Source organism: Durio zibethinus, chromosome 16 (assembly GCF_047325235.1).
Source record: "Durio zibethinus cultivar Kanyao isolate XHJ-2024 chromosome 16, ASM4732523v1, whole genome shotgun sequence".
Lineage (NCBI taxonomy): Eukaryota > Viridiplantae > Streptophyta > Magnoliopsida > Malvales > Malvaceae > Durio > Durio zibethinus.
Window position 1 is genome coordinate 5,117,772 of NC_143177.1, and position 16,521 is coordinate 5,134,292.

General features: G+C 30.7%; 1 non-coding gene across 1 annotated transcript; it reads right to left on the minus strand.

Moving 5' to 3' along the window:
• Positions 1–1,511: 1,511 nt before the first annotated feature.
• LOC149514236 (small nucleolar RNA R71) lies at positions 1,512–1,617 on the minus strand. The gene has a single exon (XR_016328860.1). It is a non-coding gene; the product is annotated as a small nucleolar RNA R71 (small nucleolar RNA).
• Between the last annotated feature and the right edge of the window lie 14,904 nt (positions 1,618–16,521).

Here is a 16,521-nt window from a genome sequence, read left to right on the forward strand (position 1 = left end):
ACATAAGGTGAAGAATCCCATTCACAAGAGTTTGAATGCATTCCAAAAGGCATGATCAGCCAAGACTCTTCCAAACCCAAAGGACCTATGTTCGACCAACACTTATGGATCAAGATAAAGCTTATTCTTTGGTGCTTTGATAACATTAAATTTGTATGCTTAATCTCTACCCCTTAGCCAAACCTACATCTATAAATAATGAGGCTAGTTTTTGAAACCACATATCTTATATTCCATTCTTCTCTTCTATTTTTGGTTTTCTCTAGTTTTTTTAGATTTTTAGTTCTTTTCTAAGTTTTCTTTGTATTAGGCTAAGGTGACAGATTAGCTATTATAAGAGCTTTTAATTTCTTATTTATTTATATTCAACTCAAGTATTCTTTCTTTTCAAGATTTCTTTGTCTTCGGCTACAAGTTATTTCAAAGCAATTTTTAGTTTTCTCGAGTTCTTTTATGGTTTATGATTTTTGGCCATTGTTGATTTCTTTAATACAAAGCTTCTGGTTTATGCAATCTTTGTTTTCATTATTTCTTTCTTGCTATTCCAACTTTTAATAATCTCAAGTTTCTACTATTTTCAAGTTTTCAAATCTTGTTCTTTAGATCTAATACTATTTGGCCAAATCTAGTGCTTACCAAATGATAGTAGGTTAAGTAGATCTAGGCCTATAAAATCTTTCTTTCAATCTTTATTTACTTTCCGTTGCAAGTCAATCAAAGTCTTCATTGGTTTAAATATAAAAGTTTAGTTTATCAGCTTTAGTACTTGAATCAACCTAACAATCAAATTCTATAATTCTCATGGGAACAATACTCTACTTTATTTACTACTATTACGTGATGTGATTTGTGCACTTACAAGCATTACAAAAATAAGTAATCAAGTTTTTGGCATTGTTGCCAAAGATTATAGCGATGTTTAATTCAATATCAATAAGGATTCTTTACTCTTTTGTGATCTAAACATTTACTTTTTACTATTTTTATTTGCTATGATCTTTCTTTTATTTGTATGAGGAGATCTAGAAGTGTTGACCTAGCTCCACTCAACCAAGAAATCGAAAGAACTCTAAGCTGTTTAAGGAGAGAGCAAACAACACCACCAACACCTACACCAATGGCAAATACAAATAACAAAGGTCAAAGAACTTTGAGGGATTATGCCATCCCTAATGCTAAGGATTTTTAACCATCCATTAAAAGGCCAACCATATAAGCTAATAACTTGTAGATCAATCCTTTGATCATGCAAATGGTCCAAACTTCTGGGCAATTTGGTGGTTTACTAAGTGATGATCCTAACCTTTCACTTATCTATCTTTCTTGAATTATGTGATACTTTTGGATATAATGGTGTTTCAGATGACATAATAAGACTAAGGCTTTTGCCTTTTTATTTCAAGGATAAGGCAAAGTGTTGGTTATCTTCACTACCATCTGGATCAACCACAACTTCTCAGGATTTGATGCCAAAATCCCTTGCAAAATTCTTTCCACCTACCAAGATTGCGAAGTTAAGAAATGAAATAACTATATTTATACAAGTTGATGGTGAGAATTCTACGATTGTTGGGAGAGATTTAAGGAAGTGTTGAGAAAATCTCCACATCATGGTTTTCCCCAATGGCTATAGATTTAGATATTCTACAATGGTCTTATTCTATCCATTAGAATTACTTTGGATTAGAGGAGCCATAATGAGCAAAACACCTAAAGAGGCCTACGAGTTGATAAATAAGATGGCCATCAACAATTATCAATGGGGTATATAACATAAAGTGCACAAGAAACATGCTGGTGTTTATGAATTAGATGCCTTTACTTCTATCAATTCGTAATTAGCCACTTTAACTAAAAAATTTGAAGCTTTAGGAACCCTATCCCATTTTGCCACTGTTTATGTCATACAAAGCCCTTTTATGACTTGTGAAATATTTGATGGACCTCATACAAGTGATAAGTATTAGTTTAGGATAGAAATGGTCCAGTATGCCTAATACTCTAAGCCCACCTACAACCCATATAGTAACACTTAAAATCCAGGTTGGAAAAACCACCCTAACTTTTTTTAGAACCAACCCACCAACCAAAATAACAATTTTTGCCCAAACACACAACCCTCTAACCCATCCCAAGAAAAAAAAACCAATTTTGAGGAGATGTTGACCCAAATGACACAAGTAAACAATGTAGCCATCCAAAGTCAAGCTGTTTCAATAAAAAATCTTGAAAACCAAATTAGTCAATTTGCTTAAGCCATAACAAACCGACCCTTAGGAACCTTGCCTAGTAACATTGAGTCAAACCCTAAGAAGCAAGGCAAGGAAGCATACAAAGTCATATACTCATTTGGTGAATATGGTATGTGTGATTCTGATGATAATATTATGGATGAGCCTGTGGTGGTTAACCTTCATAGTTTTGTTCAACAACATGAGGTTGATTTTGTTAGGGAAGATGAGGTAATGGATGATGATGAGCTATTGAGATATGGTAGGTTGGTTTTGAGTAGTTTTGATCAAATGGCTTTGGAAGCCCTTAAAAGTATTGAACCTTATAAGGTAAAGAGAGAGAATTTTGAAATAGAAGAAGATCTTGAGGAGTATGAGGAGTATCTTGAGGAATTCATTAATAGTAAAGTTAAAAAATGCAAGATGATAATACAAGTAGGAAGAGCACTTCTTGAGAGCATTCAACCAAAAATGGAGGAGTAAAAAGAGAACCATAAAGCTAAAAAGTTGAGAATGACCCCAAGAATGTCTATTTGACTACAAACTTATGAGTTAACACCACCAACACCTAAGTCAACACCAAAAGTGCTACTTAAGGAATTGAAAACTATTACTTTTATTGAAAATTGTAGTCCTACACTCATATAACTTCATCCAAAAAAGTAAAAAGATCCAAGGAGCTTTACTATCTCTTGTAAAATTGATCATTTAAAATTTGATAAAACTTTTTGTGATCTTAGGTCCAATGATAACTTGATGCTTTTGAATGTTTTTATGTAGCTATGATGTGGTGTACTAAACCTCTAACTTTCACCAATAAATTTGCTAAAGATCTGCTAAGAAACCAAAAGGATTATTGGACAGTATTTTAGTAAAAATCAATGAGTAGGCCATTCTTGTAGATTTTGTTGCTTTAGAAATGAAAGATAATAAATCCTCTTTATTTTTAGGTACACTTTTTATTAAACTCTAAAGCTCTAATTAAGGTTTATAACTGTAACCTTACTCTAAGATTTAAGAACAAGAGAATGTAGTTTGTAACTAGTGGATATGATGTCATTAGAGATGAGAAAGATGTTTAAGTAATAGCAAGAGTTAAGGAAAAAGATAACCTCAAAGAGTCGAACATGATTTCTAAACCACCTAATCCATTGCCACAAGTCCATTAAGAAAAAGCATTGAGTCCTAGCCTTAGTGAGTTCAAAACTGAAAATTCAGGCCCTAAGCTGAAATTACCCATATTAATCCTAGTCCAACATATGTCATTCCTATAAGGAGAGTTAGTTCACCTCCTAGAACTAGTTTAGTTTATGTAATTCTACAAAGAAGAATGCAATAAGGTAAACTCTTTTTTAAAGGGATAAGAGAATTTTTACAGTTTAGGTATGGTCAAGCTTGACTAAAACTAGTGCCTCTTGGGAGGTAATCCAAGTTTTCCTTTAATGGTTTATGATTTCTTTTATTTACTTTTATTTTATTTTTAGGACATGTATGCTTTGATTTGTTTTTGTCTTGAGTTTTAGACGAGATGGAATGGATGCAAAGTAACGCCTCATGAAGAATACAAAGAAATTTGGCTTTAAAGAAAACAATTGAGGGAGCAAACAATTGAGGGAGTATTCCTTTCCTTGTTCTTAATTATTTCGAAGTATTGCTTAAAATAAATGTGGGGGAAAAAGAATGCTTTCTAAACTTGATTTTGAAATTTTTACCTATTTTTGCCTCAAACCAAGTTAGCATGCTAAATTCATTATTATGCAAGCTTAGTTGATATTGCATGAAGTTTTCAAGATTGACTTATGTATGATATTAAGATAGGTATAATGTAATGAAGCATAAAATAAGTTCATATGTTTTTTTTTAGAGTATGATTTTTATGTTATGTTTTTAATCTTGATATATGAGATTCATTAATTTTTGTAAAACGTTTGTGGATAATAAGTTGCAAACAGATTTGAAGTAAACGTATGACTTTAGAATTTACCTACTTAACCCTTAAGGTAAAATTCTAGATTATACTTGATTCCATAGATGATCTAGGCCTTTTTTGCATTGCTTAAGCCTTTTCAAGCCTAGATTTGATTGTGCAGCCCTAGTACTTTTATTGTTGAACCCTTTTAATTATCCTTTCCTTTATTTATTTGGCCTAAATAAAAAGTCAAAAGCCTTTTCTTTGATAACTTATCCTTTTTTATTATTTTCCCCCAACACAATGTGTTTTTATATATTTTGGACATATTTATATATTTGAAAGGAAGGGAGGCACAAAGAATTAATGAAAAAAAAAAGAGAAAAGAAATAGCAAAAACAAAAAGTTAGGCAGAGCCTGAAATAAAATGCCGAAAATGACTTAGTGAAAAAAATGCTAAAAAAGAATAAGATGCCTCAAAGTCTTGAAAGTTTAAAAGTTTTCAATGTTTCAATATTGAGTCCAAGAAGTTCAAGAAAGTAAGCAAAAAGGGTTATGAGCCTAAAATTTCTTTTTTCCTACCTTGACGAAAGCTTTACATTACAAGCGTAAAAGACCTTTTGATCTTGAGTCAAGTATGTAAGTATAACATTAGTGGAGAAGGAAGAGGAAAGTAGACATATGAAGCATATTCTTTCTTTGAGCTAATATGTGATGATGTATTTTGCATTCTTTTTGCTTAAATTATATGTATGGATGGGAGATGGAGTAATTTCATATGCATGAGATTGTATGAGATTAAAAGCTTACTTTTTAAATGAGTTGCTGTGAATCTATGTTTGTAATTATATTTGTATTATGTTATAGTACATGATTCAGAAATTATGTAGTTTTTAACTTTATGCACATGTATATTGATTTTTAGTGATGTTACTTTGTGAGTTTTGCTTAAAGACAAGGAAAGGTTTAAATGTGGGGGTGTGATAGCATATACAGATTTTCAAGTTGATATTGATTGAAAATTTTTAAAATTTGATTGAATTTGGTGCATTTAATGTGATTTTTCTTGATCTATAGGTTTTTCTACTTAGAGTAAATTTTTTTTCATTTTCATGCGAATGATCATGCAAGATTAGGACAAGCATTATTTTCGAAAGATTCGACCAAGCATGTAAGGAATGGAACAAAATTTAACTTGAAGTAGGATTACAAAATTGAATTGAGGTAGGAATTTTGATGGCATTATAACTCCCACAGTGGTTCAATTTTCCCATTCATAAGAGTACTTCTCAATGCACAGGTGATAATTGAAGAGTTTTTAATCAAGAAAAGACTCCAAAGCATTCGACTAAGAGAGTATTTCAAGAGTTGTATTTCAAGAAGGATTTGTGCAAGATAAATCTCAAGAGTTTGGATTGAAAGTAACAACATGTTCTTGGAATTCAAAGCCTAGCCGAACATGAAGTGTGCAAGATCAAGATGAAAGCTATTTAAGGTCAACATCCAAGATAGCATTCCAAGAGGTATGATCAGCCAAAACTCTTCCAAACCCAAGAGACCTATGTTTGGCCATCACTTATGGGTCTAGATAAAGCTTATTCTTTGGTGTTTTGATAAGGTTAAACTTCTCTGCTTAATTTGTACCCTTTAGTTGAAGCTACATATAGACCACACAACCAATATTCCATTCTTCTCTTATTTTTTTAGTTTTCTCTATTTTTTTAGATTTTTAGTTTTTTTTCTAAGTTTTCTTTGTATTAGGCTAAGGTGATAAATTAGCCATTACAAGAGTTTTTATTTCTCAATTCTTTATATTCAACTCAAGTATTCCTTTTTTCAAGATTTCTTTGTATTTGGCTACAAGTTATTTCAAAGCAATTTTTAGTTTCCTCAAGTTCTTTTATGGTTTATGATTTTTGGCCATTGTTGATTTCTTTAATACAAAGCTTTCGACTTATGCAATCTTTGTTTTCATTGTTTCTTTCATGCTATTACAACTTTGGGTAATCTTAAGTTTTCATTGTTTTCAAGTTTTCAAACTTTGTTCATTAGATTTAATACCATTTAGCCAAATCTAGTGCTTGCCAAGTGACAGTTGGTTAAGTAGATCTAGGCTTATACAATCTTTCTTTCAATCTTTATTTACTTTCATTTGCAAATCAATCAAAGTCTTTGTTTAATTTATCAACTTTGGTATTTGAATCTACAAAACAATTAAATTCTATAATACTCATGGGAATGATACTCTACTTCACTCACTATTATTACTTGATGTGATCTATGTACTTGTAGTCATTAAAAAAAAAGCAATCAGTCCTCACTATCAATTAAAAAAAATCATATTTTTCTAATAGGTTAAGATCCCATTTAGTTACTATAACCTTGAGTACTGTTGGAACAAACCATAAAGTAAATTAGGTAGAGAGTTTGCTTGTCAATCACATCCCATGTGTTAGGCTGTAAATGAAGTGAACTGAGCTGAGTTTTCCATAATTCAAGTTTAGTTTGGTTAATAATAAATAAGCTTATAAATGAACGAGTTCTTAATGAATTGGAAAACATACGTTTCAGCTCGGTTTGACTATTTTTCAGAAGCTTAGCCAAACACAAACAAGCTCTAGCTTTAAGTCCTAATAATTGGACTTAATTCTTATTATAGCCCATAATCACAATGCCTACAACTAACTAATAAATTAGTTAAATGAATAATAAGTAAAAGGTTGGAATTTATAAGCATCACCCATCCCTTGTTTTGGTCATTAAGCGATGTGGGATTCATTTGAATGTAAATAGATGCCTAGTATATGAAGAAGATAAGAATTTATAGGCTTTACCCATCCTTTGTTTTGGTTCTTAAGTGATTTGGGATTCATTTGTTTATGCACAGTTGAGTAGTAGTGGAAGAGGATGAGAATTTATAGGTTTTGCCTATCCTTTCTTTTGATTATTAAGCGATGTAGGATTCAAGATGTGCAACAAATGAAGAAGATGGGTATTTATACACTTTTCCTATCTCTTATTTTAGTTGTTAAACAATGTGGAATTCATTGTATAGGCACACATATACAGTAGAGGTAAAATATGGGGATTTATAAACTTTACCCATCCCCTATTTTGATTCTCTACTGATGTGGGATTGTTAAAAATAGATTTCTATTCTTTCAAATTTCATTCAAAGTTATTATCCAATTTTTAAGAATATATATTTAATAATAATATTTTTAGAAAGTTAAAAATTATTTTGATTTATGTCATATTTAAATTTTAATTATTTAAATTTTTTATGATAATTTATATATTGATAAAAGATATTAAATCTCAGATTAATCAACTTTTAATATTTTAAACAAATTATGACCAAATTTGTTCACGAACATTAAATGAGCTTATTCATAAATATAAACAAATCGAACATATCTCTGTTCGCATTCGATTCATTTAACAAATGAATATAAAAATGCTATTCATGATCGTTTGTTAAGCTTAATAAATGAATATAAATGAATAGAAATCAAAAATGTTCACGAACAGTTCATCAAAAGCTTTGTTCGTTTACATCCCTACCCATGTGACTCCTAGATCATTGGGTGACAACTTCTTGTTTATTCATATCTTATGTGATTCGCCCAATCATTACTTGTAACATTATGTGATCAGGTTTTTCACATCCATATAATATAATGTTAGTTAAATATGACCCATTAACCAGAACACAACCTTATTTTAAATAATGAGTGCCTTAAGTATTGTCTCAACAAGCCCCACTAGTAGAAAGTTTTGTTGTTTATGTTAGCGGAAGTCATAAAGACTTAATATTTTTCATGAAGGATTTTTAATTTATTATAGGTCTCATAAAGCATGGATATGAATTCATCATATAACCAATACATGTAATCTTAACATGCATCTCACAATTATATATGGCATTTATCACACATAAACTCTAGCATGTATAAAAATAAACCAACATAGCATACATGTAATTTATCTCATATAGCATGCATAAGTATTCATTATATATCACATATATGTAATCTTATCATGTTCATTTAAATATACATGGTACATATTAAGTATTCATCATGTATCACATATATGTAATCCTATCATTCTCATTTAAATATACATGGTATTTATCACATATCTAACATATATATAAACTCTAGCATGCTTGTTTATATATTAACATAGCATACATGGCATTTATTATATATCACACACATATATAAGTCTAGCGTGCACTACTTTGGATGATTATGGACTTTTCACTAAGCTAGCTTACTTTGAGCCAATAGGGAGCTAGATGGTAAAAAACCTAGGGATTGCAATGATAAGACTTCCAAAGCTATGTTGTTGAATCTCTTTAGTGCTTCCATGGTGCCATAAATCTCTATTCTTGGACTTGCAACTTAATTTCTATCTTGATTCTAACATATATTACTTTTACATCATTTAGAGAAACCTTGACTTACTTTCAAAAGAAGTAAGATGAGAAAAGAATATTACAACTCCAGAATTCAAGAGATGAGGCATGATGTGCAAGCCTTATTTCAAAAGAAATACCATAAAACATAATTTAACCATCCATAAATATATGTGAAAGGGTCTTAAGTCCATAATCATCCAATCACATGATCATATGCAAAATGTGATAAATAACATGTTTGATTCAAGTTCATGTTTTTACAAATCTATTTTTTGAATTAATGTCAATATCATATATACAAATATTAACTCAACTATTATGATGCAAGGCTTTACTTGGTTCAAACAAGTCATTGTTTAGAACCTAGACATATTGGGACAACATAACCAAATGTGTCTACTATATGTTTTGGGATAAATAGTTTGTAATTGTTTGTCCTAAACCATTTGGGATTTATAATTCAACTTGGTTACTTAATTTAAATTGATAATTCATGTCCTAAACCGTTTAGGATCATCAATTAATTAAAATCCAAATCAAACTACTTATATTGGGAAATCCTAGTCATACTAGGATTAGTAGTTTAGTTCTAGCCAAAATAAGATTTGTAGTTCTTTGTGCAATTAATAGCCTAAACTATTTAGGTCTATTAATTTAATTAGGATTCTTAATTTATCTGGTCAAATAAGTCCTAATCCAATTAGGATTACCAAATTAATCTTGTAAAGTCCCAGTCCAACTAGGATTCTAGTTCTAGGTCAATTAGGAACCTTAAACCATTTAGGAATTCTAATTTAATTTGGAGTCTTAATGAAATCCAATTTCTTAAATCCTAAACCTTTTAGGGATACAAATCATACATGGAGTAGAACCAATCTAGGGTTTCACCAAATCCTATTACAAATAGGAAAGTTTGCTTACGACTAAGACTTCCTCCTTGAGGAATTTGTGGTCTTTGGGTTAGGCATCCAATGCCACACCCTTTGAACATCCAATCTAGAGTTCACAACTCCTTGAAAAACTCTTATTTGCCTCTGGTTATGAATAACAAACCACAAGTAACAATTACTTAGGTTTTAATTAAAACAGTCTACTTTTCTTAATGATCAAGAATGTAAATCTTGAAATCTTGATGAACAAGCTTCCTTAGATTTCCAAGCTTAATTATCAAGTTATTTTTAACTAAAACTTTAGTGAATAAGTTTTAAAAGCTCTTAACATTTCACAATACCAGCTACATTAGGAAAACATAGTCCCACAATCAAATTAGGGCTTTTATGAATCTAAACAATTTAGGCGCATGCAACCACCAGAAATAGTTTTCTGGGCAGATATTTTCATCAATGTCTGAACAACCAAATCAACTCCAAAAATTATGAAAATTTAATAAAATGACTCTTAATATGTCTAATATCTTGTATTAAAATTTCACAGTAAACCCATAAACCTAGAAAGAGAATTAATTTTTCTTCCCCAGAGTTGCTGGTTTTGTATGAAGCAGTGGACAGTTTTCAAACCAACTACAATTTGGCCAGGTAAATCTCATCCAAAATTTCTCAAATTTTAACCCAAAGATAATATATCAGTATAGAATCATGGGTTAAATTTTTAGATCAATCAAAGATCTCTAGAGAGAGAACCAAAATTTCTTCATGCATACACCAGGCTGCCAAAACCAAGAATAGTTTATGGATCATGAAGTAAATTGAATCTTGGTGAGTAAACCACATCCATCAATCATGAAATTTAATCCCAATCATACTAAGATATTATATTTTGATATTCTATAAGAATTAAATAAAAAAAAGTCATTTTTCTAGCCTTCTCATCATAATAGACAGATTGTAACAAAAATAGTTTTAATATCAAGAACAACTAAACAATGTTCCAAGTTGTATAATCTACATTGACAAAGCTCTGATACCAATTCAAGGGAATTATCCATTAACATATAGAGCTAAAGTTGTGAAAATTTAAAATTTTTAATTCTCTAAAGCCAATATCAATCAATAAGATCATTCTAACATACAACACATATAAACATACATGGGTTTCAGCTATGGGTAATTACTTTTTTGGCGAATTTGTTTTGCTTTAAGCTAGTTGTCTTCCTAGTCGTTTTTCAAACCACAAAGCTACCAAAACGTGCAGCCTCTAATGGTGATTTATACTAATTCTTGTAAAAGAACCTTCATGAGATAGGGAAGAACACAAACCACACTTTAGCTAGTAAGTGTTTATAAAGCCTCTTATTTCCTCTTAAGTTTTTGCCTTGAGTTGCTTTTAGCTAATTTTTGCATCTAATATGCCCTTGTATTGTATAAGAGGGGTGGCAGCTAATGTTCTTTTTATAAAGGTAGATTCGACCACATTAGCTTAATGCAAGACATGTATATTTTCAAAAAATATCCCATGCTTGGCCGAAAGCTTTAAACAAGGAAAGTCTTTCTCTCTCTTGTTTTATTTCATCTATCTTTTGGTCTCACCAAAACCAAATTAAGTCCAACATAATTTATCCCAATTTTAATCTTTCACAATTGTTCTATTGTGTATGACCCATTAGGTTCTTTAGAATGTTGGCAATAAACATAAGCATTGTGAGCCTTACTATTTGGCTATGGATGAAACAAACTTTTTTACTTCATCTCTAATTCTCCAGTTAGCCAATCTTATGTTTATAGATCATGATTAATACTAGCTATATTGTCAACACCTCCAATTACTCAAAAAAGTTTTATATTGCCTGACAACCTATCTGTGAATGGTTTTAATATATAATTAATATCCTTTCATCACATAGTATCTTAGTTAGAACATTGAGTATAGTTTAATATGTAATCAATCTTGTTCAACCATGCTAAGTCTTGTCCTTCACATTAATTCACAAATAAGGCTTAGAACAATTTTAAACTCTTATTTATTGTTCTAAACCTTATTTCACTTTGGCCAAAGATTTCTTGAGTTAATTCAATCAAGACTAATTAAGATTCTCTCTTGATCACACAAGGTGTGAAACATCTTGATTACTTTATGCATCTTCATATGCCTCATGTTATCTTCAATAATACTTGACTAGAGCATTCTTGGTTAAAACTATAAGTAAAAGTTAAAGTATAACATTCATCATATAAGATTTTAAGTAATTTCAAGTCAAAGGATCACTTATATAACCATCACATGATAATGTAGCTATAGATACTATGTGAACTATCGTATAGCATTTTCATCTCTAGTCATGCTTAGTGAACTTGTTCTTGTAACAAACACCCACATGTTAGCTCAAATTTACCCAAACTTCAATGTATGAGATTAGTTGCTTGCTTCATAAACCAAAGGATAACCATGTGTTGGTCTCAACAGCTTTCTCTTTTCTTAACAAAGCATCAACTAGGAACAATTTGGGAATAATGCTTTAATGCAATGATGATCTCATAATTACTATCTCATTTTAATTCTCTTGAAAAGCATATTTATTCAAAGGACTTTATCTATAAGAAATGAGTAATAACAATTATGTGTATACAATCTCATAGATAAAGAACGCCTTTAATTTGACATGTATAATATAACATGTATCCCATAGCCAATCCGATTGGTCTTAGGGCATATTACTAACAACCATTCCAATGATACATGTTTCATTAGAGCCGATTTTCTCTAGTATGTTACGCAATCCATATTCGAAAACCTACCATCAAGGTTAGAAAAATTGCCCAGATCAGTCTTCTAATCTTAAAACCATGTATTCTCCCAGTTTCTCTACACAGCCTCCACCACCCCAATACCTTCTACTCGCACCATAAGAAAAGAAACCTTCCTTTAAAAAGATGTTTGCTGATTGCACTAAAATGTTAGTCTTTTCTTACTCATTTTTAGTGTAATTTCTCTTGCATTCTAGCTTGTTTCTTTGAGAATATTGGCAAAAAGACATCTAAATGCATAATTGTCCCATATGTAGGTGAAAATATATAAAATAAGGAATTTTGGAGTATTTGGACTTAATTTGGAGAATTTATGTTGCTAAATGCTGGCAAAGGCCACAATTAGTGTAATTGTGCTATATTACCTTTTAAGGGAGTTTTTTTTACCTTTTTGTTCTATCACTTCTTAAGCTCAAATGAACTTCATGAAACCTTATTTTAAGTCTCAATTCTCTTAATTTTCATTTGAAATTGTCTTACTTAGCTTAATTATGTATTAATACCTTTTTAGTGTCTTTATACATGCTTAAAAGGTAATTAGTGCATTAGGGAGTTGGCAGTTAATTTTGAGTTGGTAAATTTCGAAAATTTTTCCAAGCATTACAATGCATAATTTTTCCCTTTTATGGCTTGAATTTTGGCAGAAAAATTAAAGAATAAATTGTTGCATTTAGCACCAAAAGGAGAGAAAAAGTGCAAGTGTGCCTTATAAATAAGAAATAAATGATCAATGCATCTTGGCACCATTTTTGGAAGTTTAGAGAAGAACATTAGGACTTGCTGAGTTGGCTATTTGAAGGATTCCCATTGATCATAATCTTGACTTATTGGAGTGCAATGGATCATGAGAAAAGGCTTAAAAGTAAGGAGAGCTTAAAGTACCAAACAAACAAGAAAAGGCCATGAAGAAAGTAAGGAAAAAAGATATAAAAGATTGGCAATACTTAGATATTTTACTTAGATATTTTCACTATTTTTACCTATAATAGAAGGGAAGGGTGGGCCAAATGGAGAGTTCTGCTAGAATTTTAGATTTCTTTCTTTAAGTTTCTACATTTACTTTTCTTTGCACTTTTATTTTCTTACTATCCAAACAGCCCTATTTGACACTTTCTTTACTTCGTTTTCAATGCAATTTTAACTTTCTTACATCATTTTTCAATGTATATTTAGTTTTTATCATTGAAATTTCAAGATTATTTCGTTTATGCCTTCAATTTCTTTTGTTTCCACATGATCTTCAAAACTAGTTTACAATTAACAATTTTGACCTATCTTCGATGTTTTGATTGGTTTTAAATGAAATCTAGCTTGTTTTCAACCAGATTTTTCTCTTAGATTCCTAACTCATAGATATTTAAATTTGAAAAAAATTTAGCTTCAAATTCAATCTGCACAATTCCAAAAAACTCTTCAAAATTTTGACTAAACATTAGTGACATAGTTAAACTTTGCATGAGTGATAGCATATCAATGATCTTCTTTCCATCTTGGCATTTGGTTTAAATCTCTTGCATTTTATAGTTTTAGATTCATGTGTTTACTTGTTATTTTTTTTTATTGCATTTAATTTCATGATTTTATCTGTTATTTGGATGAATATCTCTAAAACTATTTTATTTTTTCTAGATTTGTATGTAGTTTGAGTCTGTAGTTCAATGAGTTGGAAATTTCATTATTTGATGCATTTTCTTTCCTAAATCATGTAGTAAACTTTTTTATTTAACTTTCTTTAGCTCAATTCTAGTTCGTTCTTCCTAGAAATTTTTAGATCTGAATTTTTCTTTCCTTAACTCATTAAATCTTACTTTAACAAAATTTTTGTTTTAGCTTTTTCTTGCTAGTTCTTGCATTTTCTTTTCACTTTTTGTTCTTCAAGTCAATTTCTATTTAAGCTCCTTTAATGCTCTTTTTATTTATGTTCCTTTAATGCTCTCTTAAAATTTCAGCTCATATTCAAGTGATTTTGCATAATTTAGATCCAAAACAAAGCTTGAAGTTTAGTTTCCAAATTCTATAGCAATTTCAATTTCCATTTCTCTTCATTAAATCTTGCTTATTCTTCATAGTTTTTGCTTTTCAATTTTATTTCTCATATAGTTCTCTAATTGTTCTTCCAAATTCCAATTTATTTTCATTCAATTAATTTCATGCAAGTTAGATCTAGATTTCTTGAGAGATCATTCTATTTCTAGCTTATAACTCACAACTAGTTTTCAAAAGTTTAGCTTAGATTTTGCTATTTCAACTCATTAAGTGCATCATAATGTTTTTTCTCCCTTAGTTCACTCATTGTTTTACATTTACAATTTAGTTTTGTATAAGTTGAAGCACTTTAGAACTTCCATTTTTATTGAGTCTGAATTTTTTTTTTTTTAGATTTGCATGTATCTTTGGTTTTCGCATGAACCTATAAAATTTACATTTTTACTTCTTAATTTTCAATTGAATGGTGTTATTACTTTAGTTAAACCATTGTAGTTTTTAATTCTACAACTTGTTTAGTTCATTACTTAAGGTTTTTTCTACTAGTTTTCTAATTGCATGTTAGGGTTTATGAACTTAGTAAGCTTACAACATTGAGTGATAAGGTAGATTACCTAGCCAAATTTTTAGAGTCCTTGAACCTTAAGGTCACATTCTTAGAGCCAAGTCCTAGTCATTCCAGATTCACCCATAGTTCCATAGCTAGTTGTGTGGTAGGTGAGGTAGGTCATCTGTAGGAGTCATGTCCTAATCATCCAAAAAGTATCCATTATTTAGGATAGAACCCTAAGCAACCCAACAACCTCTACACTTTCACATATAGCCCAAATTAGAGGAATAACTCAGTCCTAGCTTGCCATGAACAAAATAGTAATCTTGTTTCAATCTAGTTTTAATTTAGGCACCATAGCACCCCTAGTTTATTATACTACAGAACCTCCTAGGTTTCTAGTAGCCTGTCCATATTAGTAGCACTCATAGTAGTACACATCTCTATATCCATCTAAGCCACCTTTTGAAAAGAAACCCTCAGTAGATAATCTTTAGATTCCCTGATTAAAGTTTAGATTTCTTTTATGTAGACCTAGAAGACCATGTTCCAGAACTAGATTACTTCAATTAAGAATCTTGAGACACATTTAGTTCAGTTAGGTACACTTTTTAGTACCTGACTTTAGGTCACTTTACCTAGTAACATAGAAATTAACTTTCAGAAAGGGGTACAAAATAGTGCAAAGCTATTACACTTAAGAATGAGAGACAAGTAGCTAGTGGCTCGATCTAGGTAGGTTTTCATGATGCAGTAATTGAAGAGTTCGATGATGATGAGTCTACAGGAGATCTAGTTCAGAAGGAAGGTAAGGCAAGAAGGTAGATGAGAGCGTAGTTCCTACCAAGTTATCCCAAACACCTATACAAGTTTAGTACTCAATTTATCTAGGCTTGTGCTCTTAAAGTTAAGCCTGCTAAGCTTTATATTCCTTTTCCCTTAGAGGTTTCAAAAGCAAAATGAAGAGAAGTTATTCTCTAAATTTCTAGAGGTGTTTAAAAAATTACCTATCAACATCCCTTTTGTGGATGCATTAGAGTAGATGCTTACATATACGAAATTCATGAAGAACATTATCTCTCAAAAAAGAGACTAATGGACTATAGAGATAGTTACACTTACTAATGAGCACACATCTTTGATTCAAAGAGCACTACTTGTAAAATTGAAGGATCCTAGTAGTTTTACCAATCTTGCACTATAAGTAGTATATCTTTTGATAGAGCTTTATGTGACTTAGGTTCTAGTATTAACTTGATGGCTTGGTCCATTTTTCAGAGATTAGGGATAGGAAAGGCTAAGCCCACCTTAGTTATTTTGCAGTTGGCTAACAAGTCATTGAAATACCACAGAGGGATTGTAAAGGATGTCTTGGTGAAGGTAGATAAATTCATTTTGCTTGTTGATTTTGTGATTCTAGATATGGAAGTGGATCATGAGATCCTGATTATTCTAGGGAGACCTTTTTTAGCCAATGATAGAGCTTTGATTAATGTGTAGAAAAGGAAATTAACCATACGAGTGCAGGATTAAAAGGTTGGTTTAATGTTTTCAAGGCTTTTAAGATACTCTGATGATTTTAATGAGTGCTCAAGGGTAAAGGTACTTAATAGATTGGTTGATGATGTTTTTCACCTAGAGCACTATATCTTGCACCTTAAAGAATCCTTTATATTTGATGAGGTAAAGGATATGGATTTGAGTGATGATAATGATGA